The sequence below is a fragment of the Lissotriton helveticus genome, chromosome 7 (assembly GCF_964261635.1).
Source record: "Lissotriton helveticus chromosome 7, aLisHel1.1, whole genome shotgun sequence".
Taxonomy (NCBI): Eukaryota; Metazoa; Chordata; class Amphibia; order Caudata; family Salamandridae; genus Lissotriton; species Lissotriton helveticus.
The window spans coordinates 1,117,072,150-1,117,090,913 of NC_136068.1; positions in this window are offsets into that span (position 1 = coordinate 1,117,072,150).

Genomic DNA, 18,764 nt, shown 5'->3' on the forward strand with positions numbered 1-18,764 from the left:
GCCCACCTACCACCTGACTGCCAACAACCATTGAGACACGACTATAAAATGACACCCACACACTACCACAATCCTTTGCATCACAGCATTGCTGCTAGCAAGAGGCCCTATTCGAGATACTGCTAACTCACATAGAAGACACACAACCACCACCCTACCACACCCACCACACAAACACCCACCACACAAATCCTACACATCACACACCACACACCTGCACCCCCCAACTCACTCAACTCACACACTGAGCACCACACACCATGGCACCCAAAAAAAAAACCTACATTCACGGAGACCGAGTTGAGGGTAATGGTAGATGAAATAATCCGTGTTGAGCCCCACATCTTCGGGGCCCAAGTCCAGCAGACGTCCGTGGCGCAAAAGAACCACATGTGGGACAGGATCGTCACTCGGGTGAATGCGTTGGGGACTGTGCCGAGGACGAAGCATGACATTCAGAGGCGGTGGCATGACCTGAAGACCAGGGTGAAGGGCATCCGAGCTAAAAACTTTGCTAGAGCCAATCATACTGGCGGTGGAACACCCCCGGAGCCCATACCCTACACCGATTGGGAGGAGAAGGTGCTGGTGATACTACACCCAGAGAGCCTAGACGGACTTGACGAAGGAGAAGAGGCTGGTGAGTACAAACCAAGCACCACGATCAGCACGACATGGTCAGGCTCACACAACTGAGAAGAAACATCTCCTACGCCCCAACCCATGCACGTTGGACACCAACTCACAAACATGTACATGGCTCCCAACAGGCCCCCATGTTCACGGGGAGGGTGGTGGTGGTGGTGGAGGGTGGGGTGTGTGAGAGGCCCAAACTACAACTCCCAACAGGCCCCCATGTTCACGGGGAGGGTGGTGGTGGTGGTGGAGGGTGGTGTGTGTGAGAGGCCCAAACTACAACTCCCAACAGGCCCCCATGTTCACGGGGAGGGTGGTGGTGGTGGTGGAGGGTGGGGTGTGTAAGAGGCCCAAACTACAACTCCCAACAGGCCCCCATGTTCACGGGGAGGGTGGTGGTGGTGGTGGAGGGTGGGGTGTGTGAGAGGCCCAAACTACAACTCCCAACAGGCCCCCATGTTCACGGGGAGGGTGGTGGTGGTGGTGGAGGGTGGGGTGTGTGAGAGGCCCAAACTACAACTCCCAACAGGCCCCCATGTTCACGGGGGGGTGGTGGTGGTAGAGGGTGGGGTGTGTGCGACAGGAAACAGAAATGTCTACAAATCTATATGAACATGTAATGTCCACATTACTGACCAGCTCTATCTTGTCCCTCAGGTGATCGTGCACTGACTGGGGAAACCAGTACCCGGCCGCCAGCCTCGCCTCCCACACATACAGGACTCTCTGGTGACGAGGACACAGGCAGCTCCGGTGCCAAGGATGGAGCGGGACCAAGCACACAGCCAGGGCCATCTGGCTCACAGGGACTCCCGGGACCGACCAACGTCGCATGTGTGACTCCAGCGACACCTGTCTCTGTGATCTGCACAGTCCCCACCACCACCAGTACCACCAGTACCACCAGTACCACCAGTACCACCAGTACCACGACTCCTGCCTGTGCCACCCAGCCTAACCCAGCGCACAACGCTGGTCCATCGGCCTCACACACAAGCAGGGTGAGTGTGCCACAAAGAGAGGCAACGGGACATCAGCCAATCAGGCGAGCCACACACCGCCGTGCAGAGGAAGGACAGCTACCCCATCCAGTGGCAGAGTCCCTACAAGCCCTTGCCAGGTGCCAGGCGTCATACGACCGGTCCCAGGCAAACGCTGATCGTGCACACCAGGACTCAGTGGACAACACCAACATGTTGCGGGAAATCTCTGGGTACCTTTGCCAGATGGTGCACATCATGGGCCAGCAGGCAACGATGTGGAGGGAATGGGTTGGCCGGAACAACCCCCCCCCCCTCCACCAATTGTCGTAGCGCCACCGCCACCGTCACCTCCGCCTCCACCGCCACCGTCACCTCCGCCTCCACCGCCGCCACCACCACCTGTGCCCATGGCGACGGATGTGGCCCATCAACAACCTGCCCCCCCAGCTGCCTCTGTTCCACCTCAGAGACGGAGGGGCCGGCCGAGGCAGGAAGTGGCTGAGAGCAGTGTTGGAGCGCCATCCACACGCTCCAAGAGGGGACGCCAATGACAATGTCACTGCCTGTGCCAGACATTCACCCTGCTAAGTATCCTGTCCCACAGACAATCATTCCCACTGGTCTGCTAGACTACCCTGACACCCCCCAATGTGGTGTCAGCACGGACATTTCATCTGCCATTACCTTCAACTCCAACTCCCTCCACCCCACTTACTTGTAAATAATCACCAGCACAAAAGCACAACCTGTAAATAAATTGCACTTACACACCCAATGATGTTTTGCCTCCATGTTTATTCACATGATTGCCTTCAGAAACAGACGTAAACAGGTTCAGGGATCATAGTCGTACATGATCATGGCGCTGCGGGAGTGACCTAGGGAAAATCAGAGACAGCAAACACACGTCAGGAAACAGATTGACACACATCACAACACAATGCACAGCAACATTACACAAACGACAATCATCACAAAAGCATGGGATGAGAGCACACACATCATGGAGACTTGTATGTCCAAAGAAATGAAGACACACATATGCAACCATCACAAACAACACCCAGCTGATGAACCCCACATCCACACAACACCAGCAAACATACATGAGGCATTGTCAACCGCCACTAGAGGTAGTTACTCACATTCAAGGGAAGTAGCGATCTATGAGCTGGCGCCTCTGGTCCACACCTTCCTCCTCACCACTATCCTCATCAGTCGACATGGGTGGGATGGGAGGCCGAGGAACTTCTTCGTCTTCAGGGTCCAACAGCAGTTCAATGTCATTTCGTACTGCCAGGTTGTGGAGCATGCAGCAGGCAATCACGATCCTGCATACTTTTCCAGGTGAGTAAGGCAGGGCCCCACCGGTCTTATCGAGGCACCTAAACCTAGACTTTAGCAGTCCAAAGGTACGTTCGATGACTCTCCGTGTCCTTCCATGTGCATCATTGTACCGCATTTCACCCGCTGTTGTAGGATTACGTAGGGGACTGAGGAGCCAGGGCCGGTTTGGGTACGCCGAGTCGCCTTTGTAGGGGGATGAGAGACACAAACATCACAACAAGATATGGTGGGTACCCCATGCCACACAGAGAACACAAGAGTCCCCACTGCACACTCACCAACAAGCCACGCTTGACCGGGTCGCAGATTTGCCATGAGTTGTGGGACAATTCTGCTCCGCATGATGTGGGCGTCATGTGCGGAGCCAGGAAATCTTGCACACACATGGGAGATGATGTTGTTTGCCAGGCACACCCCTTGCACGTGCAGCGAATGGAAGTGTTTGCGATTCCTAAAAACTTGCTCACGTGCCCGTGGTGGAATGATAGCGATGTGTGTGCCATCAATTGAACCCACAACGTGAGGTATGTGGCCCAGTGCATAGAAGTCAGCTTTGACTGCTGCCAACTCTTCCGGCCGTGGGAAATGTATGTAGTCATTCTTGTACAGCATCATAGCTGTTAAGACATCCCGAAGAACCGTGCTGAACATGGCCTGTGACATCCCCCCGGCATGTCCAACTGTGTACTGAAATGTGCCAGTAGCAAAGAAATGTAGTACCGCCATGACCTTTGCAGTGGGTGTAATCGACCCAGGATACGTCCTACGTGACTGCAGATGAGGAGACAATTGAGCCACAAGCTCCAGCAACCGACGTCGATCCAGCCGGAATTTCCTAATCACCTCCTCGTCAACCATATCCTCCAGCACAGTGTATGGTCGATGCACATTTGGAGCCCTCCTGTGTGGGAGAGAGATGTAACTTAGGTCAACTTACAAACGACGCATACGTGTACAACTCCATCACATGTGAACCTTACTGACAAAACGTCAGTCTTCACCCTAATGTTTAGTAGCCACATCACAGACACACATGCAACTGCATGCACACAAACGATAATTATACACACGCCATGTCATCAAGCACCAATGCCAACACCAATAATGTTGTGCATACGGTAATTACATGCATGGTGACACAACGTCCAAAACACATACACGGAATGCATGTGTACCACCACCACTGTAGTCACCTCGCCAGAACAAGACACTGACAACAGATGCATAATTTGGCCATACAGCCGTGATGTACTGTGTAGTTGTGAAGATGTAATAACGTCTGTAGGGTCACACCTGACGTCAACACGTCCAAATGCACATCTGTTGCCCATTGTGTGCCGACCGATGGGCATAGTATGGACACACATGCTATATTGTATGACATATGACCTTTCCCTATCACGCTCACAACCCTCATGACGCAACTGCACACAACACATCACGGTGCAGCGTCTGACAAGATAACATAATTGGCGCCGCCATGGCGGTGCACAACTTCCGCTACTTCCCAAAGGCCATACGCGGCCAGCGTCCCTCTTCCCATTGGCTGCATGTGCACGGACCGTCACGGGCACACATCGGCAACCGCACGTGCAAGCTTCAGGCACGGATGCTTCAGTTGCAACAATGTTCTATCACTGGCGCCACCATGGCGGTGCACGTACTCAGCGGGGGAGGTGCAGGCCTATACACCCTGTAGATGTACTCAATGGACATGCCAGTTCATGTCCCCTCTTACAGTCACATTGCATCATCCACCGTACACCGGCCGGAGCGGCCGGGCCAAGGACGGCCGTGCCGGCCATGTCCACAACCACCGTGCCCGGCCATGTCCACACCCGCCGTGCCCGGCCATGTCCACACCCGCCGTGCCCGGCCATGTCCACACCCGCCGTGCCCGGCCATGTCCACAACCGCCGTGCCCGGCCATGTACACAACCGCCGTGCCCAGCCATGTCCACAACCGCCGTGCCCGGCCATGTACACAACCGCTGTGCCCGGCCATGTACACAACCGCCGTGCCCGGCCATGTACACAACCGCCGTGCCCGGCCATGTACACAACCGCCGTGCCCGGCCATGTCCACAACCGCCGTGCCCGGCCATGTACACAACAGCCGTGCCCGGCCATGTACACAACCGCCGTGCCCGGCCCGGCCTAGGACGGCGGTTGTGGACATGGCCGGGCACGGCCGTCCTAGGCCGGGCCGGGCACGGCGGTTGTGTACATGGCCGGGCACGGCGGTTGTGGACATGGCCGGGCACGGCGGTTGTGTACATGGCCGGGCGCGGCGGTTGTGTACATGGCCGGGCACGGCGGTTGTGGACATGGCCGGGCACGGTGGTTGTGGACATGGCCGGCACGGCCGTCCTTGGCCCGGCCGCTCCGGCCGGTGTACGGTGGATGATGCAATGTGACTGTAAGAGGGGACATGAACTGGCATGTCCATTGAGTACATCTACAGGGTGTATAGGCCTGCACCTCCCCCGCTGAGTACGTGCACCGCCATGGTGGCGCCAGTGATAGAACATTGTTGCAACTGAAGCATCCGTGCCTGAAGCTTGCACGTGCGGTTGGCGATGTGTGCCCGTGACGGTCTGTGCACATGCAGCCAATGGGAAGAGGGACGCTGGCCGCATATGGCCAATCGCAAGTAGCGGAAGCAGTGCACCGCAACAACAGGGCCAGTCATTGGCCCATTTCACGAACACGCTTCCAGGGCTGACCAATTGCTGGCGAAGTATGCCACTGACACGTGCTGAGGGCCCTATATATGTGTGTTGGCCAAAATGACACTTCCTACCCTGGGGACCAGTGCTGCCTGTTCACCTCGACCTGCTGCTGCTGAGCTGACCACCGACTGCTGCCTGTGACCATCACCTCGACCTGCTGCTGCTGCTGAGCTGACCACCGACTGCTGCCTGTGACCATCACCTCGACCTGCTGCTGCTGCTGAGCTGACCACCGACTGCTGCCTGTGACCATCACCTCGACCTGCTGCTGCTGCTGAGCTGACCACCGACTGCTGCCTGTGACCATCACCTCGACCTGCTGCTGCTGCTGAGCTGACCACCGACTGCTGCCTGTGACCATCACCTCGACCTGCTGCTGCTGCTGAGCTGACCACCGACTGCTGCTCTAGTGCCATACTCCGTGATCTTGACATGTCGAGAGGCAAAGAGATCCGGTCTCGACCCTTCACCGCCGCGGAGCTTGATGTCCTCGTGGACGGTGTACTCCGCAACTATGGACGCCTCTACGGCGCACCAGGACGGGTGGTAAGTGCAGTGTGGGACATGTTGGTGTGCATGAGGGGGCCAAATAATCAGGCCTATTTCTATCTTAGCTGTGTAGTGTGGGCTAGACATATGTTCCTGATTGTGCATGGCTGCTGACAGTTACGTCTTGCCCCTATGTGTGTGACAGGCCAACTGTCCACTGACTTAAACCCTTTTGTCTCCCATCATGGTAGGTCAAGCTGCACCTTCGCAAGGACCTGTGGAGGAGCATAGCACGGGAAGTACGGGCATTGGGGGTGTGCAACAGACGACATACACACTGCCACAAACGCTGGGACGACATTTCCAGGCTGAGCAAGAATGTAGCGGAAGTTACACTGGGCATGATTCCAAGGACGCCCCGTCTGGCCCGACGCTCCATGACCCCTCTCATGCACCGTATCATTGCAGTGACGCATCCTGAACTGGCCGAACGTCTGAGTGCCGATCAACAGCAAACTAGCGGTGAGCATACTGTCTGTGTAGGAAACCTGTGAGTGCTATGCATGTATTGGTGCACAGACACAGTATTGAGTTCCGTGTTGCGTATGTATCTCTGTGATGCCATTTTGGTCCCATTGGGTGGTTGTCATTTGACATCCAGGTCCGCCATGTTGACACGCCACTTGCTTAGTAGTTGAGTGTTGAAGCACATCCCCTAGTGGTCCATGGCCCCATGGCAGGAAATGTGAGGATGACTGGTAGAGGTGGGCCGTGTGCAGGATGGGGGCTACAAAATCTTTGTCAGCTATGTAATTTGGCACTCCTGGTCCTTCTGTACGTCAGTGTGCCCATGACTCACACATCTTTTATGTGCATTTCAGCTATGACAGAGGACACTCAGCCACAGACGGTGGAGATTAGTCGAGGAAATGAGTCCGGCTCAGACTTCGCACACACGCAGACTGACACAGAGGAGGCCAGCGCCGGAGAGGGGGACAGGACCGTCCCTGAGGACTCGCATGTGGAGACACCATCGTCCTCCTCGTCGGACACTCTTGGTGAGCCTGCACTGTTGTCACAGACTGGGAGTGGGCTATCATCACCTTCTGTCGGAAGACAGCACACAGGGCCCACACTTCCGCCAACTGCACCATGTACTGTTCGTGGCCGGAGGAGTAGGGGGAGCAGAGTGGCGTTCGGTGCAGGCACCGCTGCCCCTGCCACGGTGAGCCAAAATGCACTGTGTGCTGAGGCCGTTGATCTGCTGCGACAGCTGTGTGTGGGGCAGACCAATATGACAAATGCTTTCCAGGACCATGATAGGAAGTTGGGGCAGGTGGTGGCATTCATGGAAGGGATGCATGGCGATCTTGCAGGTCTACACAGGACAGTGCAGTCATTGGCAAGCAGTGTGTCGTCTGCAATAGTACAGTCGCATGAACAGGGTGCTACTTCTGTTTCCCCATCTACACCACTGGATGTCTCAGGGGGTAGTGATTATTCTGAGCAGGACTCAAATACAGGTTATTGCACTAGAAGCAGCGTCAGACAGCACGTCAGGGCACGCAGGGCACAGACCCCTTCCCCTTAGATCAGCTAAATCTGTTCACGTAGACAACGTCAGATACACTGGAGTACACACACAGGATCCACAAGTGTTGTTGGGGGACATGCCTTCAGGAGCTACACAGGCATTCAACACAAAAGGTACTCCCAAGGCAAGGGATACTCACATGTCCATGGACTGTACCTTGGACAAGGCCAGTCAGAAGACAAAGGCACCTCCTAAGAGCAGGGAGACTCCCAAGGGCAGGCCCACAACAGAGGAAAGGGACACTCCCAAGGACTGTGAAAAGACAAAGGCACCTCCTAGGAGCAGGGAGACTTCAAGGGCAGGCCCACAACAGAGGAAAGGGACACTCCCAAGGACAGTGAAAAGACAAAGGCACCTCCTAGGAGGAGGGAGACTCCCAAGGGCAGGCCCACAGCAGAGGAAAGGGACACTCCCAAGGACAGTTAAAAGACAAAGGCACCTCCTAAGAGCAGGGAGACTCCCAAGGGCAGGCCCACAGCAGAGGAAAGGGACACTCTCAAGGACAGTGAAAAGACAAAGGCACCTCCTAAGAGCAGGGAGACTCCCAAGGGCAGGCCCACAGCAGAGGAAAGGGACACTCTCAAGGACAGTGAAAAGACAAAGGCACCTCCTAAGAGCAGGGAGACTCCCAAGGGCAGGCCCACAGCAGAGCAAGGTCCATCTCCCAAGGGCAGGGACACACACAGAGAGCAGGTGTCTACTGGAGACAGGTGCACCACAGACGACAAGTCTGCTGGCCGGAACAGGGCGGCGACCAGGGCACAGGCTACATCCAGAGACAACACTCCACCTAAGGATAAGGCACATCCTACGGACAAGGCATCTAGCATGGACAATGGCGCAATCAAGGACAGGCATACTTCACCCCTGGCTGCACTGAGGCTGATGTTTTCTACTGAACGCCAAACAGATGTCTCCGCGGCGGAGTCCCCCCATACCTCCACTCCCATCCAGGCCAGTCAGAAGCAGAGGAGGGTGTCCCCTGTTGTTGCATCCCCCATTACACATGATTCCGAGTCCTGGCGGCAGGCACACAGCAAACGACAAGCAGGCTCCAGCACGTCCCCAGAAACCCGATCCCCGGCTGCAGATGCTCCACCTATGGTGGGTGGTGGTTCTTTAGAGTCCCCACCACTTGGCAGTCCTGTCCTGTCCAGGGTGCACTCACACATCCCTAAGAAACGCAGACACACACCATTGACACCTGCAACCCCGATTTGGCTCAAGGTCAGCTATCCCCAGCTCCCAGGCCCACCCTGCCTCCTGGCCCATACAGCCCTGTGGCTCATCATTTCAGTTGTCCCAGTGGCGCTGGTGCAGTTGACTCTCATGTATCAGATGGTGGCACTGTGTCTGTTGTTGGCTGTCATGCATCATGTAGTGGCACAGTCTCAGTTGTGCCCTCTCCTGTTGCAGGTCCTGGCAGTGTATCTGGGTCTATGGCTCACGTGTCAGTTAGAAGATCTGTGGCTGTGTTGCACACTCCTGTTTCTGGTGCTGGCAGTCTGTCTGGGTCAGTGGGTCACGTGTCAGTGACTACATCTGTGGCTGTGTTGCACACTCCTGTTTCTGGTGCTGCCAGTGTGTCTGGGTCCGTGGCCCATGTGTGTGTCACTCGGGCTGTGGCTGTGTCTCACACTCCTGTTGCTGGTGCTGCCAGTGTGTCTGGGTCCGTGGCCCATGTGTGTGTCACTCGGGCTGTGGCTGTGTCTCACACTCCTGTTGCTGGTGCTGACAGTCTGTCTGGGTCCGTGGCCCATGTGTGTGTCACTCGGGCTGTGGCTGTGTCTCACACTCCTGTTGCTGGTGCTGCCAGTGTGTCTGGGTCCGTGGCCCATGTGTGTGTCACTCGGGCTGTGGCTGTGTCTCACACTCCTGTTGCTGGTGCTGACAGTGTGTCCGAGGCAGGTAGTTCACGCAGTCCCCCTGATTCTGTGATGTGAGGTGCTGAACACTTAAATCAAATGTTATTTCACATGGTGTGTCCATTGGGAACTGCGTGGCACTCTTGTGGTTCCTGTGACGGGTTGGTAGGGACACGTACTTGTGCTGCCTCTGATGTACCTGCTCTGTACTCCACAATGCCCTGTTGCTGTTCTGATACTGCATTCTGCACTCTAGTTTACTGCCTATGATGTACCTGCTCTGTACTCCACAATGCCCTGTTGCTGTTCTGATACTGCATTCTGCACTCTCATGTGCTGCCTCTGATCAACCTGTTCAGTGCAATGGACTGTTGATGCACTTAGCCCCTCTCACGTGCTGCCTCTGATGGACCTGTTCTGTGCAATGGACTGTTGATGCACTTAGCCCCTCTCACGTGCTGCCTCTGATGGACCTGTTCTGTGCAATGGACTGTTGATGCACTTAGCCCCTCTCACGTGCTGCCTCTGATGGACCTGTTCAGTGCAATGGACTGTTGATGCACTTAGCCCCTCTCACGTGCTGCCTCTGATGGACCTGTTCTGTGCAATGGACTGTTGATGCACTTAGCCCCTCTCACGTGCTGCCTCTGATGGACCTGTTCAGTGCAATGGACTGTTGATGCACTTAGCCCCACTCACGTGCTGCCTCTGATGGACCTGTTCAGTGCAATGGACTGTTGATGCACTTAGCCCCTCTCGTTTACTGCCTATGATGTAGCTGCTCTGTTGGGCACAATGCCCTGTTGATGCTCTGATACTGCATTCTGCCCTCTCGTTTACTGCCTATGATGTACCTGCTCTGTACTGCACAATGCCCTGTTGATGTTCTGATACTGCATTCTGCCCTCCCACGTGCTGCCTCTGATGGACCTGTTCAGTGCAATGGACTGTTGATGCACTTAGCCCCTCTCGTTTACTGCCTATGATGTAGCTGCTCTGTTGGGCACAATGCCCTGTTGATGCTCTGATACTGCATTCTGCCCTCTCATGTGCTGCCAATGATGTACCTGCTCTGTTGTCCACAATGCCCTGTTGCTGTTCTGATACTGCATTCTGCCCTCTCGTTTACTGCCTCTGATGTACCTGCTCTGTACTCGACAATGCCCTGTTGATGCTCTGATACTGCATTCTGCCCTCTCATGTGCTGCCAATGATGTACCTGCTCTGTACTCCACAATGCCCTGTTGATGCTCTGATACTGCATTCTGCCCTCTCGTTTACTGCCTCTGATGTACCTGCTCTGTACTCCACAATGCCCTGTTGATGCTCTGATACTGCATTCTGCCCTCTCATGTGCTGCCAATGATGTACCTGCTCTGTACTCCACAATGCCCTGTTGATGCTCTGATACTGCATTCTGCCCTCTCATGTGCTGCCAATGATGTACCTGCTCTGTACTCCACAATGCCCTGTTGATGCTCTGATACTGCATTCTGCCCTCTCATGTGCTGCCAATGATGTAGCTGCTCTGGTGCCAACTTTGCCCATGCTCACGCATACACTGTGATTATACCCCTATAATGTACAATAAAGGTAGTCTATCAAGTCTCGTGGTCTGTCGTTGTCATTCCTGCTTGCGTACTACAAATGTGTATTCGTATTTGCTTCTCATCAGTGGTTTCGGTAACATGACACTCCCCCTCCCTACGTCACGACCCTTGCTGGTATTCCCCTCCAGACAGCCAATGGTTTGTGCCTTACCTGCGTCGTCGTCGATAGTGGGCCATGACTAGGACGTGGTGGATCGCGAAGAGCATCGGGAAAGCGTGTAGCGCTGGGTCCATGGTGGTGGTCAGCTTGCGGTGGGTATCTCTGCTATGTCACCTATGTTCGCTGTGGGGATTCCGCCGTGTTCAGACAGGTTGTTTTTCCGCTGCGGTTTTATGTGTATTTTCCGCCATCTTGATTTGGGGGACGGTCTTAGACGTCAGTACGTACGGCGGGGCCTCCGGATGTGTTCCGTCCGCCGCGTGGTCGTGTGTAGTTCGGCGGCGGTGCGTGCTTTTCCGTCGCGGACGGAAATTTGACACGTTTTCCTATCCTGATATGGCGGACGGAGTGTCCGCGGCAGGCGGACACGGAAAAGGCTTTTTCCGCCTACTCCAGGGCCGCGGTGGCTCTTCCGTCCGCCATCCTAATGAGCCCCTTAATGTTGACTTAAGATCTGATCGACAATTTGGGCAGGTATTATTATTTGTAGCTTTTTTGAACAATCTGTCAAAAGACACAGTTTTGCAATTTGGTAGTGTTTAGTAAAGAAATCGCTCTGAATCTATGTGTGTACTCGATGTGAAAGAACAATCTTCACACTCATGGTTCCATGAGTAAGTCAGTCCGAATAACTCATCAAAACATATTTTTTCTTTTTAATCTCCAAGGATGATCATTATAAACTCCTGGGCATCCTTTTGAGTGTTTAAAGTACATTATACTGATCCATTACATATATCTACAAGGTCTTGAATGCCTGAACCAGAATGTGTTACATTCCTGTCACTACGTAAACGTTGCACCAAATCACACAGCGCAGAACACAATATCTTCTGTGGCTTCTGTTCAATTTCATGTACAAGATAATGTAATTGAAAGAGTACATTGAGAACAACATTTGCATAGCAGTTGACACCAGAAGGGTTTGACAACTGGTAACCTAGAATATCTTCCTCACTGTCAATTCTTTTCTTCTTAAAAGCTTCCTTGTTATCACTGTTTTGCTTCTTTTTAACAGCATCAGTACAATCCTTTGTAAGTTTTCACTTTGGACAGATTATGCATTTTTCATGAATGGGATACTGTCCTAAATGAGGAGCATAAGCACTTCTCAACCTATTGTATTCTTTCCACAACTTTGATCAGCACTTACTTTTCGGTCATAAAATGCAACCAAATGCAAACAGGATAATGTTCCAATTCGAGATAACGCTACATATGACATACCTTACTTGAACACAGTATTACCAATATTAATGAATGCTGCATCTACACTTAAACCTTATGTATTGTCACAGCATATGCTAGAGAAACTAGGAACTGTTTCCTCTGAACATATAAGTCTTTAACAAGCAAACACACGGAATGGACCTTCCAATCTGTTTTACACCATCATCCTGATCATATTTTATCGCTAGGCATTCAACATCATTCAAATTAGGAAAGCAAATGAAATCAATTACTTTACCCATAGCACCATTAACTAATCCTTCTTCAACATTTTAAGTTAGCCACAAAATTACTGTACAATTATTGCAAACACAGAGACACTTTTCTATTCCCGCAGCTTTGGAATCAGATTTCTCCAATTAATCCAATTTTGCTTATAGTATTGCACATAGGAGTACTGTCACACCTTGGTGTTCCATTTTGTTTATTGCTGTAAGTTGCAAGTCTTCTTTTTTCAATTTGAGTAATTCTTCATTACAACAGGTGCACTCTCGAAGTGTAAGTATTAGGCAGACAACAGGTTTTTCTTCTTGAATGAAATTGAACATTGGTTCAAGTGCTGTCTTGTTTGTAGAAAACAGTTTATTTATAGGTCATCTTTCTAAGCAATGCTTCACCTCTTTTGTGAGAACTCCTACTGTAATATCCTTCAGAATATTTCCATATTCAACGTCAGATGCTTGACGCATATTTCTAAGTAGTCATTTGTATTGGAAGTTTAACCAAATGTTTACTTTTTCAGTACTTCCCAAAGAATTTTCAGTTTTATCGTGGAGAAGTGTCTTGAACACAGGGTGTCCTTTCACAGGGATAAGTTGCAGTTCATTTCCTAACACAATAAGTATTTTCATCCAAATAGGACATCTTAGCCTGTCTTTAGAATCTGTTGTATTCTCAAATGCACAAAGGTAAGCGTTACGTTTGAGACCATGCTCACCTCATATATGATTAACAGTTTTAATTTCTTCAGTACTCCTGAGACTTCAAACTTTTGGTACTCCAGTTTGTTGTCATGTTCCACAGGCAGCATGAGTTATTCCTTTAATGTTGTGTGCAGCTTATCCAGTGGGTGTTGTTACGGATCACTGACAGAATATCGAGGAGCAAAATATCAACCTGCCAAAATATCGTGGACAAAATATAGAATGCCAAAATATCGAATTTCTATCTACAAACAGGTAAGTACAAAAATATTGAATAATATATAATAATAATATATAAAAATAATATAGTTTGTTAAAATATCGAATTTTTTAAATGTATTAAAAGTAATGTAAAATTAATAGAATAATAAATATAATTAACTAAAACATACTTACAAATACTTAAATAACCTTAAAATGAATGAATAATTAATGTAAGTTAAAAGAAATTAAATATGCATTTTTATTTTTTAATACATACATATATATATATATATATATATATATATATATATATATATATATATATATATATTAACTTAATATTAAAAACAATATTAAATATTTTTAGCGTAGGATAGCGGGAGGGTAAAATGTACTATTCCCACTCCAGTGAGTGCATCAGTAGGGAAAGATTAGGATAGAGGTAGGGTAAAATGTACTATTCCCACTCCAGTGAGTGCATCAGTAGGGAAAGCATTGGATAGTGGGAGAGTAAAAATTACTATTCCCACTCCAGTGAGTGCAACAGTAGGGAAAGGGTTGAATAGCGTAGGGGTACAAATTACTATTCCCACTCCAGAGAGTGCAACAGTAGGTAAAGCGTTGGATAGCGTAAGGGTAAAAATTACTATTCCCACTCCCGAGAGTGCAACAGTAGGGAAAGTGTTGGATAGCGGGAGGATAAAAATTACTATTCCCACTCCAGAGACTGCAACAGTAGGGAAAGGGTTGAAAAGCGTAGGGGTAAAAATTACTATTCCCACTCCATAGAGTGCAATAGTAGGGAAAGCATTGGATAGCGTAGGGGTCAAAATTACTATTCTCACTCCAGAGTGCAACAGTAAGGAAAGCATTGGATAGCCGGAGGGTAAAAATTACTATTCCCACTCTAGAGAGTGCAACAGTAGAGAAAGCGTTGGATAGCGTAGGAGTAAATATTACTATTCCCACTCCAGAGAGTGCAACAGTAGGGGAAGCGTTGGATAGCGTAGGGGTAAAAATTACTATTCCCAATCCAGTGAGTGCAACAGTAGGGAAAGTGTTGGATAGCGTAGGGGTAAAAATTACTATTCCCACTACAGTGAGTGCAACAGTAGGGAAAGTAATGAATTATTCATCAATACCAATAAAAAACTTCATTAGAATTAATGACCAATTACAAAATATTTAATAATTAATTAATTATAAATACTAATAAATAGTATTCATTAAAAATTAATTGCCTAATAATGATTAACGAACAACCAATTATTTTTCAATATCAGAAATGTAATAAGTAATAAAAAATGTATCAATTAATAATTAATTGACAATAAATTAATTATCAATACAAATACATAAAAATAAGTATTTACTTAATTACAATTAAATTACTTGCCACCCTATTCCCCAATAAACCCACAACCCGCTACAGAACTAAAACACAAAATTAAATTAAAAATAATTAATGATTCCTAAAAATTAATATTTAATTTACTAAAATTAAATTACTTCCCACCCTATTCCCCTATAAACCCACACCCCACTACGGAATAAATTACACAAAAATTAAATTACATACAATTCATTACTTTAAAAAAATTAAACATACATTACAAAAATAATATACACTTTTAACACATATACTAACATAAAAAATACTATAAAAAAATCAATATTATTAAAAATTCAATATATTTTAATGCCTATATAATGTACCTTGATATTTTAACAATCAATATTACTTACCTGCATTTCGATATTACTAACCACTATATTATGTCAATTCGATATTATGTCCATTCTATATTTTGAATTCGATATTGTGTCCATTCTATATTTTTTGTCGATATTTTGTCTAGTTACCGCTGTTACTATACACTTCAAATTAGAGTCTGTAGTCCTATGTAGGAAAGCAGTGAGAACTTAAATTATAGAGCTTTTCCCAGTGCCAGCTTGGCCGCTGACACATAACAGTATTGACTTAAGCAGTGTACATGTACACTGTTTCTTCTCATGAGGGAATCCATGCTCTATCCTCTCTTTAATCTCCATATATATTTATTTTTGCTCGTCAGTCAGTGTGGAACTAACTGTTTCAAATCAACACTTTCCTGTATTGTTTGTTGCATTCAGTCTCCACCTCGCGCATGGCTATTAATTAAATGGTTTTAATTTTCAATAATTGGTTGTCCAAGAGGATCGGCTGCTTTGTGAACGCTCCTTAACTATCTCAGCAGAAATTATTCTTCCTGTTCAATCTCATCATTTAACATTCCTAAGTAGTTTTGAAACACTGTACACTGACTTCTGTCTTTCACAACGTTGAAAACATCTTCAAAGCAATCAAAGTTTCCATGTTATTCTGATTCAGCACTCCAAGGCTTGAACAGTTGTAGAAGTGCCAAATAGAAAAACTCTCTTTTATCAGTAGTTTGGCAACTAAGTTTTCTGTGGATAAAGAGTGTTCCTTTTGTGTGTTGAACCAAACAACCATCGCAACCAACTACTGCATATTTTCCTTTATTTATGTTCTGAGTTACAATGTTTCTATCTCTGTAGTGTTGATGTATTTAATAAAGACACGTTTTCTAGATGTGGACTACTTCTTGGATAGTAAGTGTCCAACATATTTGTTTTCACAATATCTTAACTTTTCGGGTCAAACTCTGCTAGGTACTGAATATCCAGAAAAAGTATCCAAAAAGCAAACTCCTCTTGCTGTCTTTCAATTGATGTCCTTAACAATTGAGTTTGCTTCGCTCTGTAACTAATGTAAGTCATTCCACACACACTCTGCACAAATGAGTGTCACAAACCAAGTCGGACCACCTAAGCTTCTCAACAACAGTTCATTATGATGACAATACCAATATTCGTTGGTCCCATGTTGCCATACCATCAAATTCATTAAATTGTATTCTGAATTTCATCCGTACTTTGAACTTTATCAACAAATTATTTTACCCACAGATTTTGTAGATTAACTCCTGTCTTCAGTATGAGGTTTACAGCATGTGATAGTCCAGACAAGTCACTCTCAAATAATAGATGGAACCTGTATGGAATGCTTTGCCAAAAGCTAGGGTTCACTGAATATAATCTGGGTGACCTGTCCTTAACTGCTGGTATTTGTACAGTGCTGTCATCATACAGTCCACCTACTTCAGTGGGAAATAGTTGTGGAAAACAGCAGGCCTCTAAGTGTTTCTCCCGTATCCTTGCTGGAGCTCCTTTTGCTTGTTTAATATGAAACAGATAAAAAGCATCGCCAATAACTTATTTGGAATGAAGTGAATGAATACTATAGTGCTCATACATGTGTTCTGATTTGGTTCTATCCACGTTTTCAGTCTGTCCACTTGATGGTAACATTTCATCATTTCATCCTCCATACAAATTCCATCTACAACAAAACTTTTATAATAAATAGTATTATGTTTCAGGTATAATGTAGCTTTTTAATGTTATTAACATCAACTAGCTCTTGCCAGATTTTTTTGTATTTTGGTAGGGACACCATTTACAAGAATGAAAAGTGGTTCATCAATATCTCTCACGACACTGCCAGTTTCGATATTCCATTTAAAATCTAAAGGTAAGTAGATAACTCTTCCTTTACGGCCTTTCTGTGGCTCTGTCGGTGGTATTTTCCCATTCTTTGGTTCCAAACTAACTATTGCTTGAAAAGGGTGTGTAGATTGTATGAGAACTGATTCATAAGTAATTCATTCTCTAACTTCTTCTGGAATTGAAGCCAATTCTAACTTCGTCTGTATTGTCAAGGTAGGCATTTTGTTGTGCTCTAACTTATCACAGCAATACATACTTAATATTTGCTGTGTTGACAAATCAAAGTGTTTCTCTACAAATAAATAAAAAGCAAATTTTTGCCACTGAACATTTTGAGTTTGGCTTTTGTGGTGATTGCGCAGACAATAAATGCACAGTTTGGTTTCTCTAAAGAAACTATTTTAAACTTTGCAATCTCTTATGTAAATTTATCAATCCTAATACTCGTGCCCTGTTCTTCTACACCTGCACATTTCCAACTCCTCATTTTCCCTACACTCCTGTTCATGACCAAAGAAACAAAACTGAACATCTTCACAAACTTTTTCTACCTCTGCTACTGTACCATGCAATAAATCTCTATTAATTTCTCCTAAACATTAGGCAGGAATTTTCACAAAGTAAAGTATCCTAATTAAATTTCGCATTTTAGAATGACGAACAGCTAACATTCTAAATTGATGAAAGGTGCTTCTGCACACTTTATCCGCTAGACATGTCAGTGAATATCCCTGTAAATTAGTATACTTCCTTTCTTTAATTGGATCTAACTATTGCAAAATACCAATTTTCTATTTCAGACTTCTGCATGGAAATTTACGTAGGAAAGTTCTCAATATATCAATTGATTCCTGATGAACACTACAAATACTGCACTGTAGACAACAGTGTTTTATCTAGTTTTTTCATTCTGTTCAGTATCAAAATAGTTTCCTCTTGAGGGCAAATGCCTTATCAACTACAGACTCAATATGTTGTTTTTGTTTGACTGCTTCACTTCTCCTTTTACATTGCCGGATAGTTCATTCCAAATTATGTATTACACTACTATGAAAAAGTCTGACTCTTTCCTTAAATTGCTTCTGTCTTCTTGTAAACTAACTACTTTCTTATAAGATGTATTACTCTTACTGGCACTTTGTTCTTCTCCTTTGTTAGCTGATTTGAAACCTTGCTTTTAATTTTCACGGTTTTGCTTACTTCACATTTTTCCACATACTATTTTAAGAAACGTCTAAGGGGTCGATTAGGATGGCGGACGGACAAAGTCCGTCCGCCATCCAGTCTGGGGCATGGACCGTCCACCACAAGGGCGGAGGTACCGTGCCCCGAATTAGGATGCACCCGCCACAGTGGCCGGTGCACCCCGCATTTTTAACATTGCGGCCGACGGTACTGAAAGCACCATCCACCGCAATGTC